Source organism: Erpetoichthys calabaricus, chromosome 10 (assembly GCF_900747795.2).
Source record: "Erpetoichthys calabaricus chromosome 10, fErpCal1.3, whole genome shotgun sequence".
Classification (NCBI taxonomy): Eukaryota; Metazoa; Chordata; class Cladistia; order Polypteriformes; family Polypteridae; genus Erpetoichthys; species Erpetoichthys calabaricus.
Window position 1 is genome coordinate 6597868 of NC_041403.2, and position 23545 is coordinate 6621412.

Consider the following 23545-nt stretch of genomic DNA (forward strand, 5'->3'; position numbering starts at 1 on the left):
ATTTGCTTGCTTTACCTCACTCTCTCTCTCTTATCAAACTGATGAAAGACCGTCTCACATACCATGAACTGAAAAGGACAACACAATGAAGAGCACAGCTCGGCAGCCATATTGAGACAGGCATGCAGCCTGTTCTGAAGAAAGCTGACCACCAATGACGCCTTAACTAGAGACATTTTAAGTAACTAACAAGTCTGTGTGCCGCCTGAAACTACACATCAACATTTATCAGGTTGTATGGTTGCCAATATTCAAATGTACTTTGCATATTGTTATTATTTATGAATATTACCAATAATACATTGTTTAAATTGTAACTTAACTCCTGCTTGTTTTTTACTACACCTAATTGCCTGAGGTTAAACAGGTAGAAGGGAAGGTGTGGAGAAGTTATCCTCTTTAATAAAATCCCTGTGTGTGTCCAGGTGTCCGTGTGTGTGTGTCTTCTGGTGAAGTACGAATGCGCGGGGCACGGTGCGATGCACGATATTACTGTCAGAGAAAGTTTGTCATATTACCGACGCGCACGCCTGTATTACCGCCAGAGAAAATTAAAGGTATATTACGAACGTACAAGCCAGCGGATGTACAAGACGGTATTACTGTCACAGAAAATTAAAGACACACAATACACGGCGACAGCCCACAGAAAACGGTCAGCTCAGCAAGTAAACATCAACAAAAGAAAGGCTGAAAGACAAAGAAAAATACGACCAACAAAAAGAATGAGGTCAAAGTCCCTTGCCATTTAATATAGACTGTTCCTACTAATGTTTATGCACTACTGTTCTAGCGCCCGTTATTGTAATGGTATTAATGTCTAGTATACTATAATACCTTATAAAGAGTGGTAAGTCTGTGAGATTTGAGGCATTCTGACAAAGGCTACATAAAGTATCTATCTATCTATCTATCTATCTATCTATCTATCTATCTATCTATCTATTAATAATACAAAATGGGAAAGTAGAGTAAAATATTACTCTACCAAGACAAAACAACTGCCGTCATTTTAGTGTCACCAAATCCCCAAACCTTCATGTCTTTGGAATGAACTGGAAACCCACTGGGAAAACATCAAAATTCCAGGCAATTCCGCTCTGCCACAACATGTGTAATTATTAACAGTATTCATTATTTAAATGAAGTTAATGACTTATTTGTAAAATATGACATACATACTTTAATGCATTTCATCATGAAAGTGATATCAAGTATAAATCTAAGGATTCTAAATGTGCAGACAGCCGGAATATCATAAATGTAATGTGTTCTGTGTGGCGATTGTGGCTTTCTGCTGCTGTCAATTCAGGAGGAAGCCCCAGAAGCACGGAGCGATTAACAACTGTGTCCGTTTTAAGATGACGTTTATGACGGTCTACTTTAATGATAAAACGAACTACGAGGGTAAACTGAACGTTTTGAGATTATGTCCACTTTTAATTTCACTGTGCCCTTAATGTTTTTCTCTGTGGCTTCAATACACCGCCGTACATTGCGATTCTGCAGTGAATGAGCAAAAAACAAAGATGGCACAGAAGATGGCGTGTGAGACTTTTACAATGTCATTATGATGGGGAATATGCGACGCTTGAATATAATAGGGGCGGCACGGTGGCGCAGTGGGTAGCGCTGCTGCCTCACAGTTGGGTGATCTGGGGACCTGGGTTCGATTCCCGGGTCCTCCCTGCGTGGAGTTTGCATGTTCTCCCTGTGTCTGCGTGGGTTTCCTCCGGGCGCTCCGGTTTCCTCCCACATTCCAAAGACATGCTGGTTAGGTGGATTGGCGATTCTAAATTGGCCCTAGTGTGTGCTTGGTGTGTGGGTGTGTTTGTGTGTGTCCTGTGGTGGGTTGGCACCCTGCCAAAGATTGGTTCCCTGCCTTGTGCCCTGTGTTGGCTGGGATTGGCTCCAGCAGACCCCCGTGACCCTGTGTTCGGATTCAGCGGGTTGGAAAATGGATGGATGGATGAATATAAAAGCACCACGAATGCATTTGTATGTCGGCCATTTGCTTCACTACATCGAACCATTCATCAGACATCGAAGCAGGCACATCGATCCCGGAGAATCCCTCAAAGCGGCTTTCTTTCACATGTAGACAGTAAACAGAGACTCTGACGTCCCGTTCCGACTTGATCACAATGCACCCCACGACTTTTGGCTGGTACTGCAACTCGCGCGGGGAGATTATGTTGAAATTTTGTTTTCATCGTACAGTGCAATGCGATTTGGGGTTGGTGGAGCTGGGGTTTACGGACAAACAGGTTAGATTTTTTTTTATTTTCCTAACTGGTTTTCAACCTCAAATTAGTTAAACGTTTTAAGTGTTGTTCACTCACATCCCTAATTCCTACTGATTACTGCGGTATGGCGGATCCGCGGCTTCGAATAAAAAAAAAGGTCGGGTTTTAAGTCCAGTGCCGTTCCGTGGGCGTGATGAGGTTGTTGGGTACGGTTGTTCTCGATTGCCTCATTGGCTTCCTGCCGTGTGTGATTAAGGTGCTGTGCCCATGGAGGCGCACGGGGGGTATATATATATATATGGGTCGACACCAGGATGGGGAGGAGAAAAATGGAAGGATGTAGAGATAGTTGGAGGTGAAGAAAGAGGAGGTTAATGGACAGGAAGGCGCAGTCTTGGCTGGAGGATCTGGCCACCTGAAAAGAGGAAGCCGAACAAGCTGGGGCCCTGTGAAGGAGTGTTAGTTGGTGGCGCTCTAGGGGCTAGTTTGCCCCACTGAAAGTTCAAGTGAGTGGGGTGAGCAGGGCAGGTGTCCTCCCGAGGGATCAGAGGAGCGACTGCGGGAGCGCAAAAGAAGAAGGGAGGACAGCTGACCTCAGACGGTGTGGCAGTGACGTCCGTAAGGAGGCCAAGACGGAGGTTGGCTGAAGGAGCTCGTGGCCGTGGGGTATCCGCCAGTTGCGAGTTATGGGTGAGCCGGGGAGAAAGAAGGGTGTGCCGAGATCGGGATGATAGAGACTGCATTTTAACCTCGTATTTTAAAGGATTTATTTTTTGATGTTTTTTATCCCACTGGACTCGTTTTGATGGATTATTTATTGAACCTGAGGCACTGCACTTTTGTTTGGACACTGTTTGTTGTTTTAATAAAAGCACTTTGACACTTTTTGGATATACCCCCTGGCTTCATGTGACATTTGTCCTCATTTGTCAGCTTATCTCGGTGACATTACCGACGGTGTCCGGTTTAGAGCTCCCGGAAGGCGTTGGGAGCATGGAGTGGACCCGCATCATCACAATTACCCGTTTCCATTCGAAAGAATACGGTTAACTGTAAAATTGTGTTTTGCAATGACCATCAACAAAAGCCAAAGTCCGTCAGAAGGCAATAGCAGGAATTCTTCTATGGCAGGAATGTTTAACTTGTAATGGAAGAAGATGATCCGAAAGAAGAAGAAGAAGGGATGGTTAACTTGTGGGCAACCGTATGTAGCGTATTCAAGAGTAAGGAGGGTCAGTGAACTAACAGTATTATCTTCTGGTTAAAAAAAAATACAAATGTTGTATACAGAAGAAGGGATGTTGGAAGACTGGGGAAGGACTTTAGAAAATAAAGGGTTGAAAACAAACAGGAAGAAGACAGCATATGTGAGCTTTAATGATGATCAGGATAAAGAAGTTAGCCTGCAGGGAGAGTCATTGAAAAGAGTGTAGAAGTTAAAATATCTAGAATCAGTGGTGGCCAAAGATGGAGAATTAAATGCAGAGCAGACGGAACATGTGGAAGAAGGTATCAGAAGTATAATGTGATCAAGGAATTAAGGCGAAGGTTTTTAACACAAGCAGTGATGTAAGGAGCTAAGATATGGGCAATAAAGGGAGTGCAGGAGAAGAAGTTAGACGCAGCAGAAATGAGCATGTTGAGATACTTTAAGGGACAGAATAAGAAATGAGACTATCAGAAGTACGACAAAAATGAGAGAGACATCTAAGAACGTACAGGAATGGAGGTGGAAGTGGTATGGACATGTGACTGATATGTGGGCAAAAGACTGATGGGAATGGAAGTCCAGGGAAAGGGAAAGCAAGGGAGTCCAGTGCAGAGGTGGATTTGGAGAAAAATGGCTTGAATGGTGAAGAGGTGTAGGACCGAGTTGTTTGGAGATGGTTAATCAGGCACATTGAGCCCACATAGAAGTAATAATAATAATTCTTTGCATTTATATAGCACTTTTCTCACTACTTAAAGCGCTCAGCAATTGCAGGTCAAGGGCCCAACTGAGCAGAGTCCCTATTGGCATTTACGGGATTCGAACCGGCAACCTTCCGATTGCCAGTGCAGATCTCTAGACTCAGAGCCTCAGAAGAAGAAGAAGATAAGTACTCAATTAGATGTGAAGTACTTCTGATACATCCAATCAATTGTTTTACAAAATTTTCACAGCTAGTTCTGTATATATTACAGCAGGGACGAAGCTATGGGGAGACTTGGGAGGGATTCAGAAGCCAGGCCCCTCCTCTAGGGTGTCTATTTGATTTATGTTAATTGTCCATTATCAAGCATTTTAGTCACACGCCTCTTTATGGGATTACCTCGGCAGTGACAGTGATGTGGGGTCCAACGGCTGTGGAGCATTTGTTTGCGAGACATGGATGCTATCCAGTGACCTGAGATGAAGACTGAACTCCTTTGGTACTGTGTCTCATCAGACAATCCTTGGGTACCGCTGGTTTGACTTTGTGTCCAATGAGCGGTTGCTCACAGAGTCCCAAATGATTGTGAGGGAGTGTCAGTCACGGCACTACGGCCATGTGGCGCGATTTCAGGAGGGTGATCAGGCTCAGGGGATCCTCAACATTGAGGACCAGGCCATGGGGACACTGTGGCTGTGGCAGAATGATGGTCATTTCCGGAAGGGACTAGACTGTGTGTCTGCCTAGGGGGTTGCCAAAAGGGATCCTGAGCTGTTTCGTAATGTGGTGGGTGCGGCAACATGCTGTACCTGTGCATGCCCCACCAAACCTGACCTGACCTGATCTACGTCTCTTCTGCTGTATATATTTGAAATTCCCCTTGGGATTAATAAAGTTTTATCTAATATCAACTTATCTCATATAAATAAAATGTTATATTATTTTATTATTATTTTGAGATGAAAGCCGAGTACCCAGGAAAAAACACACCTCAGGAGAAAATAAAGATTTGAATGGGACTGAAATCCAAAACACCTCAGGCACTGTCATGCCACCTGGGTCTTTCTTGATAGATAGATAGATAGATAGATAGATAGATAGATAGATAGATAGATAGATAGATAGATAGATAGATAGATAGATAGATAGATAGATAGATAGATAGATAGATAGATAGATAGAGGCCCGGTCTTAGGTATTATGGGGCACTAGGCGAAAGGGGGGTCCAGGAGCCCCCCTGGAAGCTCTGTGAAATGCGTGAAAATTAGACCAAGGAGTCGATCCGGGGCCCCCCAGACGCTGGGGCCCTAGGCGGTCGTCTACTTCGCCTATGCCTAAGGCCAGGTCTGATTGGGACAAATAATGCTGTAGTATATTTAAGTATATATGACAATTGCTCACTCGGACAATTTGTTTTGGGGGCCCTAAGCTATAGCTTGTGTAGCTTATACGTAAATCCTGCACTGGATAGATAGAGTGAAAGGCACAATATAATAGATAGATAGATAGATAGATAGATAGATAGATAGATAGATAGATAGATAGATAGATAGATAGATAGATAGATAGATAGATAGATAGATAGATAGATACTTTATTAATCCCCAAACCGGGTTTACTGAGGTCGAGAACATTTATTGCACAGCAATATCATTAACACATCACTTTATATGCACTCCTACTGTCCGGCCCCGGTAACTCCAACAATCACTGTAATTCTTTGTGCTAAAGCATCATGGGAGTTGTAGTGCTTCTCAGCGAACTGCAGACAACTTGTTTACATATACACACATACACATCTCACCATAGTCGCCAAGAGCTGCAACGGTCACGACCATCAGCCACCACCCCACCCACCAAACCTCTCCAAATACAAATCGGTTTTCACGTGCGGTGATGTTTAATCTTCATAGTGAAGAAAAAAAAGTGGTTAGAGCGGCAGCACCCGCCGCAGCCTGCGGGAACAAAATTATCCCCTGCTGATGGACTCGAACCGGGTTTGTGTCATTCGTCTGCTGGCCGTTTACCAAGAACCTTTAATGTGTGATTCACCTTGCCCGATTTTTATTCCGTGATGAGGGCATTCATAAGAAATGACAAGAATCCGGTAAGAGCGGCGCACCGCGACAGCCCCGCCCCCCCTCTCTAGCTTTCTTTTCACTTACCTCAGTAAGTTTACGGGCGCTTTTTCCATGCGCGCGCAATCCTCTCTGTAATCCTCAGCAAAGAGACGGGAGACACGAGCGTGTCCTGTGGGCGCGAGCACAAAGTGAACCGCCAGCGCCGAGCCGTACACGACTTCCAGCCGACAGTCAGATGACGTCCAACGTAAAATGAGGAACACCGCACCGCACCAGCTGGAGTTGCGCAACTAGCAGGGACAAAGTTGCAATTCACTGGCTGTAGCTGACTGAGTGCCATGGAAGGTGACTCGCCACACGTGACAGATTGAGAGACACGCCCGACGTGCGACAGATGAGGAGCACAAAGACGTCGTCTGACCTGAAGTACCGGGTCAGTGTGAAAGGGCACTGCGTACAGTAGCGTAGCGGCAGGACTGGATTAACCATTAAACAAAATAAGCCCGTGCTGAGGGGATCGAGTGAGGGGGTGGGGGCACCACAGAAATTTTTCATTGTCAGATGACAACGGGGAAAAACTGCAAATGGTGCCGCTAAAACAGATTCCACAAAAAGGGGATCCCGAATTAAATGAAAAAATCGCACATACACACACGCACACACCCACACACTTCCATATATATATAGTGGATCACCAGGGCGCCCTAAACCAACACAGACAGGCAGAGACACGATTTGCCACACAGCACGTTTTTATTTACAGCAGAGCAAATCGTTTTTTTCTTCACTCCCCCAAAGTACAGCACAGTCCATACAGCACCACAGCGCAGTCGTTCTGCCTGCACTTTGTCTCTTGCAAGCTTCCTCCTTCTTCCTCCTGACACTGGCTCCCAGAATGGATTGAGGCGGCTCCTTTTATTCAGGTCCTGAGAGTGTTCCAGGTCGCTCATCAGTATTACCTGGAATCACTTCCAGGTGTGGTGGAAATCCACTATAGGGCTCTGCAGTACCCCCTGGCAGTCCCCATGGAACCCAACAGGGCTGTGCCAAACTCCACCTCCCAGCATACCTTGCGGGAATCCGTGGTGCCACAGCTGCCCTCTATATATATGGGCTGCACGGTGGCGCAGTGGGTAGCGCGGCCGCCTCGCGGTTGGGGGACCTGGGTTCGCTTCCCGGGTCCTCCCTGCGTGGAGTTTGCATGTTCTCCCCGTGTCTGTGTGGGTTTCCTCCGAGTGCTCCGGTTTCCTCCCACAGTCCAAAGACATGCAGGTTAGGTGGATTGGCAATTCTAAATTGGCCCTAGTGTGTGCTTGGTGTGTTTGTGTGTGTCCTGCGGTGTGTTGGCATCCTGCCCGGGATTGGTTCCTGCCTTGTGCCCTGTGTTGGCTGGGATTGGCTCCAGCAGACCCCCGTGACCCTGTGTTCGGATTCAGTGGGTTGGAAAATGGATGGCAGGAACCAATCCCGGGCAGGGTGCCAACCCACCGCTGATATATATATATTGTAAAAAAGACACAATAAGTCAGAAAAAGGTTTGGGGTTTTCCGGCCCCATATACTGTGGGAAAAGTGCAATCAAGCGAATTAAACAATACAACTGTCATAACACCGTTCACCATCATGGCGGACGGGGGGAACATTTATGAGGGAGGGACCGGAAATGGATGAAGCGCTGCTGGGAAGGAACCGAGATGGATGATGGGATTGCTGACGTCATTGGGGTGCGACAGAGGGAAGGCGGAAGTGGCGTGTTGAAAGTCCATGTTCAGCAGGTTCATGGCGGTGTTGTGTCTTTCTTTCTGTTGGAGATAAAAAGAGAAAGGTTAGTACTCTGCCATTCCCGTCTGGTATATGCTTTCGCGCAACAGTTTAGGTCGTTCCGCGGCTCCCTAATCGCTCGTGCGTGACATGACCCCCCCCTCAGCCCAGACCCACCGGGTCGGGCGGACCGAACCGAGAGGTCGTGAACCCGGGAGAGGGCATCTGCATTGGCCAGAAGGGGACCCCGGCGATAAGTAACGGTAAACTTGTATGGCTGCAGGTCCAAAAACCACCTGGTGACACGAGGGTTCGATTCCTTGTGCAGGGCCATCCACTGTAGGGCAGCATGGTCCGTTACCAGAGTGAACTTACGACCCAGCAGGTAGTACCGCAGATGAGTCACCGCCCACTTAATGGCCAAGGCCTCACTCTCAACCGCCGCGTACCGGGTCTCTCGGTCCAACAATTTCCGGCTCAGGTAAAACACGGGGTGTTCGGCACCGTCGACGCTTTGGCTCAACACTGCACCCAGGCCTGTGTCCGAAGCGTCGGTCTGGAGAAGAAAAGGTAAAGAGAAGTTAGGGGTGTGTAATATAGGTGCCGACGTCAGGGCCTTTTTTAAGTCACTGAATGCTAGTTCCGCTTTCTGGTTCCATACCACATAGACAGGAGACCCCTTCTTTGTCAGATCAGTCAAGGGTGCTGCCTTTTCAGAGAAACGGGGAACAAACCTGCGGTAATACCCCGCTAACCCTAAGAAAGCCTGCACCTGTTTCTTGGTTATCGGACGGGGCCATTCCAAGATGTCTTTTATTTTGGAGCATTGGGGTTTCACCTGTCCCCGCCCCACTAGGTAGCCTAAATATTTGGCCTCCCTTAAGCCAAAGTAACACTTACGTGGATTAATGCGGAGGCCGGCCTTCGCTAGTGTGGCAAGAACAGCATACACCTGCAGTATATGTTCCTCCCAGGTGCCGGAATAAATGACTACGTCATCCAAGTAGGCGGCACAATAGGATTGATGGGGCCGTAGCACTCTGTCCACCAGACGCTGGAACGTTGCAGGTGCCCCGTGCAACCCGAATGGGAGAACCGTATACTGCCAATGTCCACTAGGGGTACTGAATGCTGTTTTCTCTCTGGCGGATGCCGTTAAGGGAATTTGCCAGTACCCTTTTGTCATGTCCAAGGTAGTCAAGTATTGTGCCCTCCCTAGGCGCTCCAAGAGATCGTCCACTCGGAGCATAGGGTAGGCATCAAACTTAGAGACTTGGTTCAGACGCCTGAAGTCATTGCAGAACCTCCAGGACCCGTCTGGCTTAGATACGAGGACGATAGGACTGGACCAGGGACTATAGCTTTCCTCAATAATATTCATGTCCAGCATCCTTTGGATCTCCAATTCCACTTCCGTCCTCTTTGCTTCCGGGAGGCGATAGGGTCTCTCCCTGACTACCACCCCCGGGTCAGTAACAATATCGTGCTCAATCAACGAAGTACGGCCAGGTAACTCGCTAACCACTTCGGGAATGGCATGGATAGCATGTTCCAGCTCCAGCCGTTGTGATGGGGTTAAGTCCGGTCCGAGGTTAAGTGTGAGTTTACTTGCACAAAGGGAGAGGGCGGTACCGGAGGGTGGAGCCTCGTCCCTATCTCTCCACGGCTTTAACAAGTTCACGTGGTACACTCTCTCGGCAGGTCTACGATTTGGTTGTTTCACCAAATAATCCACCAGCCCTTTCCGCTCCTTAACCTCATAAGGACCCTGCCAATGGGCCAGTAATTTAGAGTGGGATGTGGGTACGAGCACCATTACGCGGTCTCCGGGGTGAAATTCCCTGAGGACAGCATTTTTATTATAGGACCGGGCTTGCGTTGCTTGAGCACGGGTCATGTGATCTTTTAGGATGGGTCGGATTTTGTTCATTCTATCACGCATTTGCGCGATGTACTCCAAAACATTACAGCCAGGCAGAGCGTCCTCTTCCCAGCCTTCTTTTAATATATCTAAAAGCCCCCGGGGCTGACGTCCATATAAGAGTTCAAAGGGGGAAAAACCCGTGGAGGCCTGTGGGACTTCCCGGTAAGCAAAGAGCACGAAGGGCAAAAGCTCGTCCCAGTTCCGACCGTCCGCGCTGACTACCTTACGTAACATCTGTTTAAGCGTCTGATTGAAGCGCTCCACTAAACCATCGGTTTGCGGGTGATAAACCGACGTCCTCAGATGTTTGATTTTAAGTAACTTAGCAACCTCCCTGAACGTATCCGAAATAAAGGGAGTACCTTGATCCGTGAGGACTTCTTTAGGTATTCCCACTCGGGCAAACAGCCTGACTAATTCCCGTGCGATATTCTTAGAAGTAGCGGACCGTAAGGGCACTGCTTCTGGGTATCGAGTCGCGTAATCTACCATGACCAATATGTACTTTTGGCCACGGGTCGAAGGTTCTAGGGGACCTACAAGATCAATACCGATCCTCTCAAAGGGAACATCAATAAGGGGAATAGGAACTAAAGGAGCGTGGTCCCTCCTAGGAATCTGACGGATCTGACACTCCGGGCAGGACTGACAGAAACGTCGAACCTCCTCATTTATTCCTGGCCAATAAAACCGCTGTTTAATTCTCTCCAGCGTTTTTTCGGCTCCCAAATGAGCACCTAGGAGGTAGGAGTGTGCCAGTTCGCAAACCTCCCGCCAGAAGGTTCGCAGCACTAACAATAACTTCCGCGCTCCACCTTCGTGACTCGCGACTCGATACAACAGATCATGTTCTAATACAAAGTAGGGCTCCGGTGACAAGGAACTGTCGGACAAATGGTCATTTACTGAAACAATTGTGTTCCGGGCGTTTTTTAGGGAATCATCATTCCACTGTTCCCTTTTAAATGACGCGGGGGTAGACCGGAACTGATTGATCATAGAGTCTATCGGGTCCGCATGTACGGGAGCTCTGCAGACTCCTTGGCTCGTGCCCTCGCCCGGATCTTCTTCCGGGTCGGGGTCCGACGCCAGAGACTCTTCCCCCCGGTCACTGTTGTCTACGGCATTCGCCCGTGTGCACGGCCTGGGAACCGCGGGGGTGGTGCTTCGCGTACCCATAACAAGACCCAACTTAGTCCTAGGAGTGGTTATTTGTTTCCCGCTGTTGCTATCGGACCAGTCGTGTCCCAAAATGACAGGAAAAGGTGGCTCGGGTAAAACTGTGACCGTTAATCGAGACAAGCCACCATTCCATGATAAAAAACACTTTGCGGACTTATAAGACTTGGTCTCCCCATGTACACAAGTTACACTGACATACTGGTATTGCCATTGTTGCGGTAAAACATAACGGTGAGCAACAATGGTAATGTTACTGCCGGAATCAAACAATGCAAGCACAGAATGACCATTAACTAAAACCACTCCCGTATTTGGAATAGCCAGAGGGTTTGACAGAGCATAGTACCTTTCTGTGGTGGCCCAAGTACAGTCCATTGGCTCCTGGAGTGGCTGATACAAAGGACAGGCAGACAACAGGTGACCGAGGTCCCCGCACTTGAAACAGTGCGACGGGCCGGGTCTGTCCTTGGCTTTTGGCGGTGCTTCCGCCGCGCGACGTGTGGGCTCGGAGTGACTGGACCGTCCCTGTCGGGCGCCACGAGCCGACTTTTCCGATCTCCCGGCTCGGTGTACCGCCAGTTGACGCTCCAGGACCTCCAAGAGTCCTTTCATGTCCTTGTAGGGGTGTCTACGGACCTGCTGGGCGAGATATCCCGGCATAGCGTTCACTAAGCCCTCACAAGCCACCTGCTCTACTACTTTACGTGCCTGGGGACCTTCTGGTCTTAACCAACTCCCCATCTTGCTCCAGAACTCGAAAGCCTGGGCTCGGGCAGAGTGGTCGGGGTTGAACTGCCAGGTTCGCCATTCACTCGCCTGCTGGTCCGTAGTGATGCCGTAGCGACTTAGGATCTCTGGCTTTAGGAGGTCGTAATCTGCGGCCTCCTCCTCGGGGAGATCGTAATAGGCCCGCTGCGCAGCACCCTTCAGGTACGGAGCCAAAATGGACGCCCACTCCGCCCGCGGCCACTTGTTGCGAGAGGCGGTCCTCTCAAATATGCCGAGGTACGATTCTATATCGTCTGCTTCGGACAACGGTACCATCGGAGGAGGCGGAGGTCTGGAGGGCTCCGGTCTTACCGCTTCTGCCGTTGTCAGCCTTGCCTTGGTTGCTTCAAGCTCCCGCGTTGTTTCTGCATGTGCAATCCGGAGATTCTGGATTTGGGCAGCCATCCCGGTCAGCACTTCGTTTAGGTCTTGTCCTTCTGTCATGTTCGGACAATCTTTCTATCCTGCCGACTACGCCACTGTAAAAAAGACACAATAAGTCAGAAAAAGGTTTGGGGTTTTCCGGCCCCATATACTGTGGGAAAAGTGCAATCAAGCGAATTAAACAATACAACTGTCATAACACCGTTCGCCATCATGGCGGACGGGGGGAACATTTATGAGGGAGGGACCGGAAATGGATGAAGCGCTGCTGGGAAGGAACCGAGATGGATGATGGGACTGCTGACGTCATTGGGGTGCGACAGAGGGAAGGCGGAAGTGGCGTGTTGAAAGTCCATGTTCAGCAGGTTCATGGCAGTGTTGTGTCTTTCTTTCTGTTGGAGATAAAAAGAGAAAGGTTAGTACTCCGCCATTCCCGTCTGGTATATGTTTTCGCACAACAGTTTAGGTCGTTCCGCGGCTCCCTAATCGCGCGTGCGTGACAATATATATATACTGTAATATGGTGACTGTAGATGGTGCTATACCAGCGCTTAACCCAACACAGACAGACACAGGAGGCACACTACTAAAACAAAGTGCTTTTATTTTTCTTAACTCGTGGAGATCGTCTTCCCCATTCCCACGAGTCCACAACACACAGTCCAAAGCACAATACTATACTTCTTCAGTCTCTGTCTTCACCATTCCTCTCTGACAAGCTTAGTCCCTCTCCTCCCGACTTTGGCTCCCAGAGTGGCGGCTGCTGGCTCCTTTTATAACCCACCTGGAAGTGCTCCGGGTGTTTGATGACCTATTTCCGGCTGCACTTCCGAGTGAAGCAGAAGAACTGCCCACACAGGCTCAGGAACAATTGCAGCACCACCTGGTGGCACCCCCGGAACCAAACAGGGTTGTAGAGAACTCCATCTCCCATGAAACCCTGTGGGAATCCGAGGCACCACTGCTACCCAGGGGAACTGCCATCTAGCGTCCTCGGGGAGGTACTGTTATGACCAGGCTTGCTCCTCCAGTCCATACAGTGAAGAGGTGTGTTTGTGGTGTGTGTGTGTGTGCATGTATAAGTAATATATCTATATATATAAAATTCTTTTCGCGTTTGAAATGGAAATTACGTATGACCACAGAACATATTATAATACAAGAACCAATCACTTCGTTTGTGGACGCCATTTTTATATCGTCTTTACGAATTGTTATTATTTGTGTGAGGGTTATTTTACTGATATTAAAAAGAAGTAAACACAAACACGCTGATCTATCCCATAGAAGTGCACCCCGCGTTGCCCTGTCCCAGCCCTCCTCTCTGGACTACAGCGCTGAGCCGTCCGCCAGCAGTCGTGTTCTGACAGAGAAGTTTTATTTATTCGTCCACGTGACTGTCGCAGAAACTGCCACATTGTAACTTTTTTTTAGTTGGCAGTACTTGATAGTAGAAGAGATGAGGAAAACAGCTTTGCGTCCTTCTACTTTTTAACTGCGCCAAGCTGTAAACAATGTGAAGACAAGACCGCCTTCAGCGGCGAGGGGTCGTGAGAACAAAGTGGACGCTGGGAGGCGTGGAATGTCGGGCTGCTCCACCAGGTCGAGACCTTCACAGTTTCGAACAGCGTCCTCTCTTCTCGCACTGTTTGTGACACTTCAAGTGCCCCGTCAGCTCCTGGGAGAGTGGAAATCTTTGTGAATGAGTGTAATCGGCGCCATCGAAGTAGGACTCTGTTTGTAAATTGCCCTGCACAACTACTTACTGTCCCTTAAGGTGAGTTTGGGTCACTAAAACCCCACAACATTCAAGGTCGCTTTTGTGCTCAATTATTTTAAGAAGATGTACAGACCTCTTCATGTAAAGTGTTGGACTTGGGAATTGTTTGGACCTTTTGCCCGTTAAGCACGGAAGGGTAGCGTCCACATTTATCAGAATTATTTTTCTCTTAAATCACAGGCACGTAGTGCAAGGTTGTCAGAGCAGAAATTTGGACGATCACATAGCAAATGTCATTTCTATACCACAGCGGTCGTGTAACGCCTTTCAAAAGGGATCTACTACAGTGAGATGATCCAAATGCATTTTAGCTGCTGTTAGTACTACTTACCTGTTGTGTTATAGCGCCTTTAAAATGTAGTTTACCCGAAACCACTCCAGTAGTGCTTTATGTATCTTTACTTCTTAAAATGTTAATGTTTTACTGTTTAATAACTTATAGACTACATTTTATTTTTTCCCCTTCCACTCAGTGAGCGAAGCCACTGGATAATCAGCTATTTATATATGTATAATATATATATGTTATATATGTAATAACATAAGTAATATAATATATAATAAAATAATAATAAGATAGTAATAATAGAGGAAGTCTGCATGCCTTATCTCTACTAAGAATATATTAGTAAAATATAGAATAAATAGTTACCCTTGACCTACGTTTACTTAACTAATGTCATCAAAATTATGCTACAGCACTCAGAAATGAGGGTAATATTATTACAAGGTGTCACACGCATGCACATAGGGGACAGCTGAAGGGCTCTACTGACTGTAATTATACCGCCACACCAGGAGTGGGTGCTGTTTTAATGCCTTCCTCTCTTCAAACCGGATGAATGATGTCCGATGTCCGTCCACCTGGACCCGCCTCTTCTTTCCAGCAGGACTGAAAACCAGACGCTCTGCCATCTTTGTCAGTTCCATCTTGAACTCTTGTCTGAAAAGACCTTTTGACTGTGTATTTGATTTTTTTCATTGTGAACCCAGTATATGAGACACCGGGTTGGACCCCAAATCTTTTTAGTTGTCTTGTCATTCTCTTACACATGGATAAGATGGAAATTCTCAAATGAAGCACTTTATTTGTTTAGTCACTTCAAAGTCATACTAAGCAGTATGCTGCTGCTGGAGTATGTGAATTTCCCCTTGGGGATTAATACAGTATCTATCTATCTATCTATCTATCTATCTATCTATCTATCTATCTATCTATCTATCTATCTATCTATCTATCTATCTATCTATCTATCTATCTATCTATCTATCTATCTATCTATCTATCTATCTATCTATTATATAGTGCCTTTCACATCTATCTATCTATCTATCTATCTATCTATCTATCTATCTATCTATCTATCTATCTATCTATCTATCTATCTATCTATCATATAGTGTCTTTCACTCTATCTATCTATCTATCTATCTATCTATCTATCTATCTATCTATCTATCTATCTATCTATCTATCTATCTATCTATCTATCTATCTATCATATAGTGTCTTTCACTCTCTATCTATCTATCTATCTATCTATCTATCTATCTATCTATCTATCTATCTATCTATCTATCTATCTATCTATCTATCTATCTATCTATCTACATATCCAGCGTAGCCTTGAGTCCTTCAATGAACATGTCGTTCTCAATAAAGTCATAATTTGGCTCACAATCTGACTTGAGTTTTGTGCATCACGGTGTGTGCAGATGAGAGGTTACATTGGCATTTTTTTGTTGCCTTTTATGCACAGCTTTAACATGTGGTACAATTTACCAATCACAGACAGCTGTATATTAACAGAAGGCTCTGAACCTCATCTATCCAATAGTAACGAGCCGTTCACTGTATGCAGCTCAAAGTTGGTGGGATCTTTGAAAAAAGCGGACTAACTCAGCTGTGACATGCGCAATTCGCATAGTTTAATAATGAAAGAGAGAGGACAACATGAAAACATAGGATTTATTTGAAAGAAGACACCTTTGGGAATGTAAAAATACCATTATTGTGTTTGATTGACTTGTGGGTGCATTGCATCGTACACAAACAACTTTGAAATACGACCTTGTGCATAAGCGGTCAAGACTTCTGTTGAAGAAAATGGCTGGAATGAGTGCCATTAACAATACAGCACTCACAGTTACCAGGCTGCTTTAATGTAGACGCCCAACAAGCTGTGATGGATGAAAATAAAATGTAGCATATTGAGCACAGAAATGAGTGTGGAGTGAGAAGACACGATGGAAAGGATCTGTTTGCTCTGCCGAGTATTTTTAGAAGCGATATTTGGTTTATCCCGGGAGACAGACAGGGAGCAGGCAGCAAACACAGACATCGACGAGACAGATATTTTTGGAGTGCCATAATGGTATTTTTTTGTTTAATAGATTGCTGTATGTTTTTCTTCTTCTAGGATTTTTAAGGACTGAAGTCAGGGGAATTGTTCATTTGTGGACTCATCTAGAGAGCAGTCTTAAAATAACTTGCAGATGTCTGGTGTCTATTTGTAAAGATAAAGGGATGCCTAATGTAAAGAACTGATGTGCAGTGGGCAACCTTCACAGTTATGTAGTGCTATGTGGATTGGGGTGAATACATGAAAGGTGTCCATTTAGACACAAAGTAAAGTCTTGGAGGTCACCCCTATGTAAGGAGATTCACACCTACGGCCGAGGGCCAAAGTAAAACAATCGGGTACTAACATTCAGGAAATGGCTAGTAATAAATCCTTCAATATTATCCTTATTATTTCACAGGGACTCTAGGAGGACCTTTGAAGGTGTGTTTTCATCTGTGCTGCTCCATGTGGCTCATACATTTCAACCGTACCGCCTTCCCTTACTTCCCTTACACCAGTATTTCTTAATGTTTAAGGTCCCGACTACTGTGACCCAGGTTTGCCTTTTTTAATCTTTTGATGACCCACGAACAGCCCACTTTGTGAAATGAGCTTGCTTAGAAAAGGGGAAGCATATCACACAGTACCACCGATCACTTAGGACAACCATCTTGACCCACCAAGACCCATTCGCAAACCAACAATGGCAACCCGTAACCCAATGGTGGCACAGTCCAGTGGTTGAGAAACACTGACTTACACAGACCCGACATGTGGATGCTCAGACTTGAAGATCAGTTGGTGCTGCGCCATACAACACAGACCCTCAAGTGTAATGGCCTGCACACTTTGTGACTGACATATAGGTAAATGGCTGGTCCAAAATGGAGCAGCAAGTCAGCGTCTGACTGTATGTACAGTATATATATATATATATCTGCGGTGCCCAGGATTGGTTCCTGCCTTGCGCCCTGTGTTGGCTGGAATTGGCTCCAGCAGACCCCTGTGATCCTGTGTTTGGATTCAGCAGGTTGGAAAATGGATGGATGGATGGATGGATGGTATTATATATATATTTATTATAAAAAAAAAATCTTGGGAGGGAGATGAGGGAGACGAGATGTAATCTTCTCGGAAGATACTTTGACATCCCGCGAGATAAAAGGACAGCTGCTGTACAGGCTTTTAAATGATGGATGCGCAACGCGAAAAGAAGGAAACGCAGCAGAAAGACAGCAGCTGATCCAACCGCATCTCCTTAGCCTGCGTTCAGCCCCCCCTTCACAATGCAAGAAAGAGATTTAATTGCACAAGAACCACCTTTTTCAACCCACGCAAACGTATGCAGTTTTTAATATCTGGAAAACATTTGGGATTAAATCACTTACACATCTGTACATAGACAACATTTTTGCATCCTACGAGCAATTACATTCTAAATTGAACTTTCCAGCAACACATTTCTTTCGCTACCTTCAAATTAGAAACTTTGTTAAACAGAACCTGCCCAGTTTTCCTCACCTCCCACTTCCTTCTATGCTGGAAAAAATATTTATCAGTTTCAAGGACTTAGATAGCATTTCTGCAATATATAAAACCATTGTACAGTCCCTCCCTTTCAAAGATCCAAGAGCACAGTGGGAAAAGGATCTCTCACTCAACATCTCAGAAAAGGAGTGGAAGGTAGCAATGCAGAGAATTCACTCGAGCTCCATATGCACAAAGCATACAATTATTCAACTAAAAATTATACATCAAGCACATCTGTCTCACTTAAAATTATCCAAAATATTTCCAGGGCAAGATCCAACCTGCAAACGCTGCAATCAAGTTCCAGCCTCACTGGGTCACATGTTCTGGACTGTGTGCACCAAGTTAACATCATTCTGGGCCCAAATTTTTAAATACCTTTCAGACAGCCTTGGTGGGCTCACTGAGGGGCTTAAAGTGGAGAAGGACAAACAAATTTTCATGGCCTTTACCCCACTACTGGCACGCAAACTTATCTTGCTAAACTGGAAGACTCCTAACTCTCCTCTTTTAAGTCAATGGGTAACTCCATCCATCCATCCATTTTCCAACCCGCTGAATCCGAACACAGGGTCACGGGGGTCTGCTGGAGCCAATCCCAGCCAACACAGGGCACAAGGCAGGAAACAATCCTAGGCAGGGTGCCAACCCACCGCAGTCAATGGGTAACTGATGTTTTATATTATTTGAAATTGGAAAAAATAAAATTTTCACTTAGAGGATCTGTGCAGAAATTTTTCAAAAAATGGCAGGATCTAATCAATAACATTCTAGAATAAACTTTTAAAGCACTGAGGAAGCAGATTCTCTCCCCATTTTCTTTTTCTTCTCCATTTATCTATATTCACTTACTATAAGGTACTATATAATAGATAGATAGATAGATAGATAGATAGATAGATAGATAGATAGATAGATAGATAGATAGATAGATAGATAGATAGATAGATAGATAGATAGATAGATAGATAGATAGATAGATAGATAGATAGATAGATAGATAGATAGATAGATAGATAGATACTTTATTAATCCCAAGGGGAAATTCACATACTCCAGCAGCAGCATACTGATAAAGAAAATATTAAATTAAAGAGTGATAACAATGCAGGTATACAGACAGACAATAACTTTGTATAATGTTAACGTTTACCCCCCGGGTGGAATTGAAGAGTCGCATAGTGTGGAGGAGGAACGATCTCCTCAGTCTGTCAGTGGAGCAGGACGGTGACAGCAGTCTGTCGCTGAAGCTGCTCCTCTGTCTTGAGATGATCCTGTTCAGTGGATGCAGTGGATTCTCCATGATTGACAGGAGTCTGCTTAGTGCCCGTCGCTCCACCACAGATGTCAAACTGTCCTGCTCCGTGCCTACAATAGAGCCTGCCTTCCTCACCAGTTTGTCCAGGCGTGAGGCGTCTGTCTTCTTAATGCTGCCTCCCCAGCACACCACGGCGTAGAAGAGGGCGCTCACCACAACCGTCTGATAGAACATCTGCAGCATCTTATTTCAGATGTTGAAGGACGCCTGCCTTCTAATGAATTATAGTCAGCTCTGTCCTTTCTTACACAGAGCATCAGTATTGGCAGTCCAGTCTAATTTATCATCCAGCTGCACTCCCAGGTATTTATAGGTCTGCACCCTCTGCACGCAGTCACCTCTGATGATCACGGGGTCCATGAGGGGCCTGGTCCTCCTAAAGTCCACCACCAGCTCCTTGGTTTTGCTGGTGTTCAGGTGTAGGTGGTTTGAGTCGCACCATTTAACAAAGTCCTTGATGAGGTTCCTATACTCCTCCTCCTGCCCACTCCTGATGCAGCCCATGATAGCAGTGTCGTCAGAGAACTTTTGCACGTGGCAGGACTCCGAGTTGTATTGGAAGTCCGATGTATGTTGGCTGAACAGGACTGGAGAAAGTACAGTCCCCTGTGGTGCTCCTGTGCTGCTGACCACAATGTCAGACCTGCAGTTTCCAAGACGCACATACTGAGGTATATCTGTAAGATAGTCCACGATCCATGCCACCAGGTATGAATCTACTCCCATCTCTGTCAGCTTGTCCCTAAGGAGCAGAAGTTGGATGGTGTTGAAGGCGCTAGAGAAGTCCAGGAATGTTGTGTGATTTCAATAAAATCAATAAAATTAAAAAAAAAATAAATAAAAAAAATAAAGATTTAACCAGGCCCGAGGCTGGAAATTAAGGACAAAGAGTAGATGACAAAGTAGAATGTCGTAAAGAATTCAAAAATGTTGACGCAGTACACAAGCAGAGCATGTTAGAAATAATGGAAGTACGATAATTGCAAAGTCTCAAAAAAAGGATAGGAAAGATTGCATTAGCACAAATAAACAGAAATTATTACTCTGTGAAATAACGGAACAGTGAAAAGAGATAGAATATATTGTTCGGATTTAAACTTTAAACCTTAGACTTGTAGATCGTCTCATTCGTGTTGCCAGCGAGAATTAAAAGATTCCAAAAACGTTGATTCGGTATGAAGTCCCGTGAGATGGAGACTTTTAACATGAGATTCTTTCAAGTCACGCCATACTTACAACTATTTTCAAACAAGACCACGGTCATCTAACCTCAGTCGTGTGAATGCTTTTGTCCAGCACGCTTTCTGTGCTCTCAGCTCTTAGAATATATATCAGGACAATAATTTTATACATTCTAGATGATGTCAACGACAAAGCGAAGAAGAAAGAGCATGGACAAACATTCGAGAAAGTTTATTAGAGAAAGAAACGATATTCACTCACGGGCAGTTATACATTATGTTGTCACGATGAAAGTACAAACACGGAATCAAAATTCAATGCGATCTTCAAGAAAAGTTCATTCCAAAATTGTTTTTACAAAAGTTTTAATGTAAAAGTGAAAATAATGAATATGTAACAATTCCCATGAAAATAACAAGCTCTTTAAATTGTATATCTGGGTAACCAAACCCGGGGGTGGGCGAGCGAAGCGAGCAGTGGGCAGAGCCCCCTAGCATACATATATAGTCTGGGCTAACTCTTTGGTTGTCATTGCACACACCATATTTGAGGAAGAAATGGCACTGCACATTACCCCAAAACACCCCAAAATACTGGCAGACCTCATAGACTTGAAGGAAGGATGAATGGAGAAATGTATCGGGACATTTTTGAGAAGAATCTGCTGCCATCTACCAGGATGCTGAAGATGAAATGAGGGAGGACATTTCAGCAAAACAAGGATCCCCAAACACACAGCCAAGGAAACTCTCAACTGGTGTCAGAGAATAAAGAAAATAAAGAAGCTGCTAGAACAACAACAACATTTATTTATATAGCACATTTTCATACAAAAAGTAGCTCAAAGTGCTTTACATAATGAAGAAAAGAAAAATAAAAGACAAAATAAGAAATTAAAATAAAACAACATTAGTTAACATAGAAAAGGAGTAAGGTCCGATGGCCAGGGTGGACAGAAAAAAAAAAAAAAAAACTCCAGAAAGCTGGAGAAAAAAATAAAATCTGTAGGGGTTCCAGGCCATGAGACCACCCAGTCCCCTCTGGGCATTCTACCTAACATAAATGAAATAGTCCTCTTTGTAGTTAGGGTTCTCACGGAGTCACTTAATGCTGATGGTCATACAGACTTCTGGCTTTTAATCCATCCATCATTGTTGGAACATCATGGTGCTTTGGGTAGATGGTGGTGGCACAAGCCAGCACCAAAAGGACACCGGAAAAGGAAACAGAAGAGAGAGTAGGGGTAAGGGGTTAGAATGGCCCAGTCAGTCAGTCACCCGACTAGAATCACATTGAAAATCTATGGAAAGAAATGAAGATCAGAGGCCCCCAGAACCTTCAAGATTTGAAGGCAGTTGGTGTGGAAGAATGGGCCAAAATAACACCTAAGCAATGCATGAGACTCATTTCTCCATACAGGAGGAGTCTTAAAGGTCCCATCACCAACAAAGACTTTTCTACTAAGTATTTAAATACATTTCAGTAAGTGTGTTCAGTACTTATTCACTGTTTCATTCCACTTTATTACACAGAACTTAATTTATAGACTTATTTGTTTTGATCTCTTTGTATGTGTGGATTTCTTGGGTTGTTACCAAAATCTAGTGTCATGGATCGTGGACTATCTTATAGACAGACCTCAGTATGTGCGTCTCGGGAACTGCAGGTCTGACATTGTGGTCAGCAGCACAGGAGCGCCGGAGGGGACTGTACTTTCTCTGGTCCTGGTCAGCCATCGGACTTCTAATACAACTTGGAGTCCTGCCACGTGCAAAAGTTCGCTGACGACACTTCTATCACGGGCGGCATCAGGAGTGGGCAGGAGGAGGAGTATATGAACCTCATCAAGGACTTTGTTAAATGGTGCAACTCAAACCACCTACACCTGAACACCAGCAAAACCAAGGAGCTGATGGTGGATTTTAGGAGGACCAGGCCCCTCATGGACCCCATGATCATCAGAGGTGACTGTGTGCAGAGGGTGCAGACCTATAAATACCTGGGAGTGCAGCTGGATGATAAACTGGTCTGGACTGCCAATACTGATGCTCTGTGCAAGAGAGGACAGAGCTGACTATACTTCCTTAGAAGGCTGGCGCCCTTCAACATTTCCAATAAGATGCTGCAGATGTTCTATCAGACGGTTGTGCCGAGAGCCCTCTTCTACGCGGTGGTGTGCTGGGGAGGCAGCATAAAGAAGAAGGACACCTCATGCCTCGACAAACTGGTGAGGAAGGCAGGCTCTATTGTAGGCATGGAGCTGGACACTTTGACATCCGTGGCAGAGCGACGGGCGCTGAGCAGACTCCTGTCAATCATGGAGAATCCACTGCATCCACTAAACAGGATCATCTCCAGACAGAGGAGCAGCTTCAGCCACAGACTGCTGTCACCGTCCTGCTCCACTGACAGACTGAGAAGATCGTTCCTCCACCACACTATGTGACTGTTCAATACCACCAGGGGGGGTAAACGTTAACATTATATAAAGTTATTGTCTGTTATACCTGCATTGTTATCACTCTTTAATTTAATATTGTTTAATATCAATATGCTGCTGCTGGAGTATGGGAATTTCCCCTTGGGATTAATAAAGTATCTATCTATCTATCTATCTATCTATCTATCTATCTATCTATCTATCTATCTATCTATCTATCTATCTATCTATCTATCTATCTATCTATCTATCTATCTATCTATCTATCTATCTATCTATCTATCTAGTGATATTTCCTGTCAATAGCCCTATTAGAAATAAATTTACTGAGAAAAACGTTGACGTGTTCAATACTTGTTTTCCCAGCTGTATATATGATACAGTACATTCCAAATAATACAAAGAGTACACAACACGTGTTTTGCCCTCACTGGGGCTCGTCAGTGTCGTGATACACTGTTTTAAGTCAATGCCCACTAGTAGTTCATAGCCAGACAACACTCAGGATGCCCCAAAACACAGATAATGCACAAAGTATTTTGAAACCATAGTCACAATGTTTATTACATGAAAAATTGTAATCCAGTATTTGTTGGGTGAGATAAAGAACAAAAATCAACAAAAATTAATTAATTAATTAATTAATTAATTAATTAAAAGGTGTCATGAAGAGCTAAACAATCCATAAAAAT

The 23545-nt window shown here is 45.1% G+C and overlaps 1 protein-coding gene across 2 annotated transcripts in view; it reads right to left on the reverse strand.

Annotated features, from left to right (window-relative positions):
* Positions 1-6545, reverse strand: part of LOC114658756 (cytochrome P450 2J4-like) — a 74561-nt gene extending 68016 nt beyond the window's left edge. The window contains exon 1 of one of the 2 annotated variants that reach the window (XM_028810802.2): positions 6325-6545. The gene's annotated coding sequence lies outside the window, so the exon portion shown is untranslated. The remainder of the gene's footprint in view (positions 1-6324) is intronic. The other variant, XM_051932736.1, reaches the window with a different exon arrangement.
* Between the last annotated feature and the right edge of the window lie 17000 nt (positions 6546-23545).